This window comes from Rhinopithecus bieti, unplaced genomic scaffold (genome assembly GCF_001698545.2).
Source record: "Rhinopithecus bieti isolate Rb0 unplaced genomic scaffold, ASM169854v2 scaffold_63361, whole genome shotgun sequence".
Lineage (NCBI taxonomy): Eukaryota > Metazoa > Chordata > Mammalia > Primates > Cercopithecidae > Rhinopithecus > Rhinopithecus bieti.
In genome coordinates this window covers 41,240-46,781 of record NW_016824163.1, presented here as the reverse complement: position 1 = coordinate 46,781, position 5,542 = coordinate 41,240, and the positions used below count along the sequence as shown (strand labels likewise).

The following is a 5,542-nucleotide window of genomic DNA, read 5'->3' as shown; positions in this document are numbered from 1 at the left end:
CTACAGAACATCAAAGAAAGGAATACAACTGAAAGCTACCAGGGATAATCTAATTTAGCTGCAGATAAAACAATTTAATTACATAGAAAATAGAATTTTTCACAGCAATATAAAAAGGGCAAAAGAAAATTGTATGTTTTCAAAGTTCTAGGGGAAAATGCCATTCACCTGGCATACCTGTATTAGTTCATTTGCATTGCTCTGAAGGAATACTTGATGCTGGGTGATTTATAAAGACATTTATTGGCTCAGGGTGCTGCAGGCTGTGTAAGAACCATGGTGCCACCATCTGCCTCTGGTTGGGACCTCAGGAAGCTTCCACTCATGGTGGGAGGAGGAGGGGGAGCACGCAGGAGATAGCAAGCGTGGAGGAGAGGAGGGAGGTGCTAGGCTCCTTTAAGACAACCAGCTCTCGCGTGAACTAACGGAGCAGGAACTCACGCGATACTGCCGGGGCAACGCCAAGCCGCCCCCGTCCCGGATGACCGGAACCGCTCCCACACTGGTGATCACATTTCAACCTGAGATTTAGACGGGAACATCCAAAACACCTCAGGGCCACAGCTGCCTTTGGTGTTATTTAAGGAGTAGTTTAATAGACATTTTCTCACACTTGGCTACTGCAGAATTTTGCCACACAGAGACCATCAAATAAAAAGCTGCTGAATTAAATGGAAAAACTCAAATTCAGGAAGAAGTGAGAAGTGGTGAAGGGAGAAAAATTGGAAAAATATTTCCATATCTTTTAACAGGAGCTGACTGCGGAACCTATCTCCACAATACCTTCGTAAAAATGATAAAGGAACAGGGGTCATTTGAGTCATTTGTGGAGGCACTGAAACCACGCCGGGAATAAGACATTCAGCCGTGACCTTGCGTGAGACCAGGCGGGTCAGACCGCTGCGGCGCCTGTGCGGAGGATGGGGAGACAGAGCTCTGGGTCTCAGTGAAGGCCAGGTGCAGACTTAGGCTTTGGGTAAGTATTTAATCAAGAGATTGGCATTATATCTTCCCCAAATGCGGACAGGGAAGGAAGTTAATGAAAATGTGCATTTGACAGACAAACTAAAAATATAATGATCTGGGGAGTTTTAAAATCAGTGCGGAAAGTGCTCTATAAACAAACGCTGAGCCAGAGAAGTTGGCAGCTGAGGCAGGGGCGCGGCGTCCTCGTGGGTGGTGGTCAGGGGCGTGGGGTCACCGTGAGTCGGGGAGCAAGGGTGTGGGATACCGTGGGTGGGGGTCAGGGCTGTGGTTTCCCTGTGGGTGGGGGTCAGGGGCATGGGTTCACCGTGGGTGGTGATCAAGGTTTGGCCTCCCCTTGGGTGGGGGGCAGGGGCGCAGCGTCCCCGTGGGTGGTGATCAGTGGTGCGGCCTCCCTGTGGGTGGGGGGCAGGGGGGCGGCATCCCCATGGGTGAGGGGTCCAGGGCAGAGGACACAGCCAGGTCTGCCTGGAGGGTGGAAGGGTTGCGATGTCAGCCCACCTGACAAGCAGATGAAGCCAATTTACAGACTCTCAGGACAAAATGAACAGAATGAAAAAACCTCCAATATAGTGTAAAATTTTACCAGCTTTCTTAGGAATCTATAATTTCTGAAGAAGAAAATTTGCCAAATGTATAGAATTATTAATTATTAAGCTTGATCTAAAAACCACATACAAACTCCTATACACATGAATGAGAAAATGCACATTTTTTGTAGGCATACATTGAATATTGGCAAAAATTAAGTAAGTACTTAGGCAAAAATATAAATGACAATCAGCAAAATAAACCACATTTACATTTGAGGAATGAAAAGAGAGCCAAAAGTTCCTCGTAATTTGAAAATAAAATGCAAACTCATGAGCAAAAGAAAAAAATAATAATGGAAATTATATTTGAATAAAATATGTGTGAAAATCTTACGTAATATAAGCTCCATCCAAAGAAGAATTTAGCGAGAAATATAAAGCCTTGACTCCATATAATAGAAAATTACAAAAAACATTTTCCAGCTTACATACTCAATTAGCAAATGTAAACAGAACAATAGTTAACCGGAAGGTAGTTAAAGGAATAACAAAGTAAAGATAAAATTAATGCAATTAAAAACAAAGCCCCCCAAACAGAACACCACTAAACCAATTAACTTTATTTGAAGAGCTTAGTAAGGTAATCCCCCGCGAGAAATATCAATTCAAACCATAGAGATGATGCATAGAACCAGGAGAATAATGCCAGGAGGAATAGAACAAAGTGTAGTAATCGAGATGGAAAACCCTGTGGAGTCAGTTATGAAAGATTTCATGCGAGTCAACTGGGTAGAGTCAATTGGGTGCACAGACAGAACCAACAATTCACCCAGTTTCCGTCTGCCCAAGTCCAGCAGGGCCTGTCCAGGAGCAAGCATCACTGTGGGCAGTCAGCGGTGGGAGGAGCTCACAGCTGTGGGCAGGGGAGATAGAGCTCCAGGAAGCCTGTGAGAAGCTCAGGGTGTGGGGAGCCAGGAGGTTGACCCAGCCCCCTAGGGAGAGACACCCTGTGAATCACTCCTCACCCCCGTCCAGCCACCTGAGGCAGAGACCCTGTTCACCCTCACTCCTCACCCCCAGTGGTGGTGCACTGTTAGTATCTGGGCAATATGTAAAGGAATTAATAAAAATGAATGGAGACCCTGTTCACCACCACTCCTCACCCCCAGTGGTGGTGCACAATGAGTATCAGGGCAATAGGTAAAGGAATTAATAAAAATGAATGGTGAGTATTCTTCCATCCCTAGCACCTACATCCCTCTCATGGCACACATAGTGTGGGTGCTTTAAAAAGTTACCAAATCAGTGAGAAATCTTTACCCAGCCTGAGATGGTCTATGTATCTGCTTACAAATCAGAGGTGGGATTGAGATAAAGTTAAATTAATATTTGCAATGTGTGCATAAATTTCTGAACTTGGAATAACGTTGCGAATCACTGTACTAGCAGAAAATTTACCAACTGTACCTGCGGAAAAGAACACCGCAGTTGTGATTGCTTTAGATTAAATTCACTTTATCAATGAAGCATGAATACAAATTAAGAATCTGGATCTTCATATTTCAGGCTGTGCCTCACATATTATTTATTGATTGAGGTTGGGAGGGGACCCAGGCACGGTCCCATTTCAGAGATCTCACTTCACTTCAGGAATAATTATGTACCTGGTTTCCTGGCATTTCTGTAAACGTTAAGTTTGTACAGATGTTAGTTGGATTTCCAATTTTTGTTTTTACAGAAACTGTCTGGGTAAACATTCTTTTCTGAATATGTACTTGTTTCTTATTTAATTATATGGATGTTGATTAGATTCTTTTGCCTGTGACATTTTAAGCTGTGAATCATTTTAAATTGAACAGATGTTTATTAAAGAAAACAAGTTAGAGTCTTAAGAGCAAGCTATAACAAGAATGTCAATTTAGCTCCAGTAGTAAATATATTCAGATAACTTGATTTGAAAATTTACTTGTTTACTGTCTTAACCTATCAGGACTCAGCCCATTCAAAAGTTGAATATTTTGATAGAAATAGGTAAGACGCTCTGACAATGCATTCATCACACACCCAAAATCACATGGAATTGTAAACAGATGATTTATTTTGGTGAAAACTACAGACAAGACCTCGGCTGGGCGTTCCTGGTACGGAGGGTGTGAAGGGTTGGGGGCCTGAGCTGGCCAGTTTTGTCCATACCTCTGTTTCTCCTGTTGAAGATGGGGCCGGCCCCTGTGGTGCCCAGATAATTTTTGTTATAATAGTTAACTAGTGAAGAAACTCCATAACCTTTCATAAAGCATTTATCAGATCTATTCATAGAAGTTAGATTTGCAAAAATGTTCACATAAGAGAATTTTACATGTGTAATATTTATATGAAAAATACAATGAGCTTACAGCATTTCTCTGGGCAAAACTTGGAACTAGGAGTTGAGGTGTCCGTATACAAACATGAAGGTATAAGAAACAATGTGTGTGCAGCAAATAGTTCCTGTTGCTCTTGAAAATAAGAGTGAAGAGAGTTAAATGCATGGAACCCACTGCAGGCCAGGGAGTGGCCTGCACAGCTGGCCCCAGTGAGCTCAGGGGCGCTTGGGGCTGTGGGTGCAGAAAGTAAGACGTCCCAGGTTCACTCAACTGACACTGTTTTGTAGGGGGATATTTCTTGACATCATCCCAGTTTAGTATCTTTTAATTAAATCAACATTGTCACAGATTCTGTAGCCTTAATTAGAGTGAGCAGAAGATTTAGGAAAGATACTAAGAGCTTAAATTTATCAGTTAAACCCTAGAGTTTAAATATGGTTCTAAATGCAAATTAAGGAAAATAATAACTGGTCATTTTATAATTACAAAAATTAAAGCATGCCACGAGTCCACTGGTCCCTGTCTTCCCATGCAGACCCTGGGAGAGACCTCCACACAGGCACGGGCCATTTCAGTCCTCCTAGTTAGCCATGGTTTGGTGTGTGGTAAATACAAACGACACTTCCGCTTATTCTAGAAATAATTATTTTCACAGTTAAAATTAAAGGATCTAATTAAAATGTGCCTGATTACAATTTAATTTTGATGCCTATTATTATTTTAAAATGTAGCTTCACCTAAAGGCTTCGGTGCATTTAGTGCAGAAACGTCTGCGTTTCCGGAGCCGGAGCGCCTGTCCTAGGGAAGTTCGCTGTGCTTTGTCCCTGGAGGTCCTGAAAAGTTCTGCCAAGACAGAGTCGGTTTTGTGTCTCACAACAAGACTGTTTTAAGATTTTGGCTGTTTCTTTCTTTCGGGGGAATAGACTTAATAAATATTTGTTAACTTATCTGTTGACCCAAATGTATATTTCTAAATTGCCTACTCAGGGAAACTTTCTTACAGACTGGGCTCATTTAAACTTATGATAGAGATGGTTAATCACAGGAGTGATTCCGGAACGGTCAAGCAGGGGTGGTGCTGTGAATATGTAGGTGGATGGAGAACACCCATCTTCTCTATTAAGTTAGAAACATACGCAGAGTCAAGTGACTGTCTGAACTTAGAGCACGTCCGTCTCTCCTGTGCTGACCTTTGTTTCTCAGAGGCCGCTGACATGCTGTAGGTTCTGGCTGGCACTTGACTGCTGGTCCTTAAAAGTGTGCACTGGAGGCCGGGTGCAGTGACTCAGCCTGTAATCCCAGCACTTTGGGAGGCTGAGGTGGGCGGATCACCTGAGGTCGGGAGTTCGAAACCAGCCTGGCCAACATGACGAAACCCTGTCTCTACTGAAAATACAAAAATTAGGAGGGCGTGGTGATGCACACCTGTAGACCTAGCTACTTGGGAGGCTGAGGCAGGAGAATCGTTTGAACCTGGGAGGCGGAGGTTGTAGTGAGTCAAGATTGCACCATTTGCACTCCAGCCTGGCTACAAGAGCGAAACTCCGCCTCAAAAACAAAAAACAAACAAACAAAAGTGCACTGGGATAAGGCAGCAGTGCTCACCCTCCCTTAAACTACATCACAAAGATTGGATATTTGTGGAGAAAATCATATTTTTAT

The 5,542-nt window shown here is 43.1% G+C and overlaps 1 long non-coding RNA gene across 1 annotated transcript; it reads left to right on the top strand.

Annotated features, from left to right (window-relative positions):
• Positions 1-455: 455 nt before the first annotated feature.
• On the top strand, positions 456-4,827 carry LOC108522056 (uncharacterized). Its single transcript, XR_001883359.1, has 2 exons — positions 456-976; positions 4,612-4,827. It is a non-coding gene; the product is annotated as an uncharacterized LOC108522056 (long non-coding RNA).
• Positions 4,828-5,542: the final 715 nt, after the last annotated feature.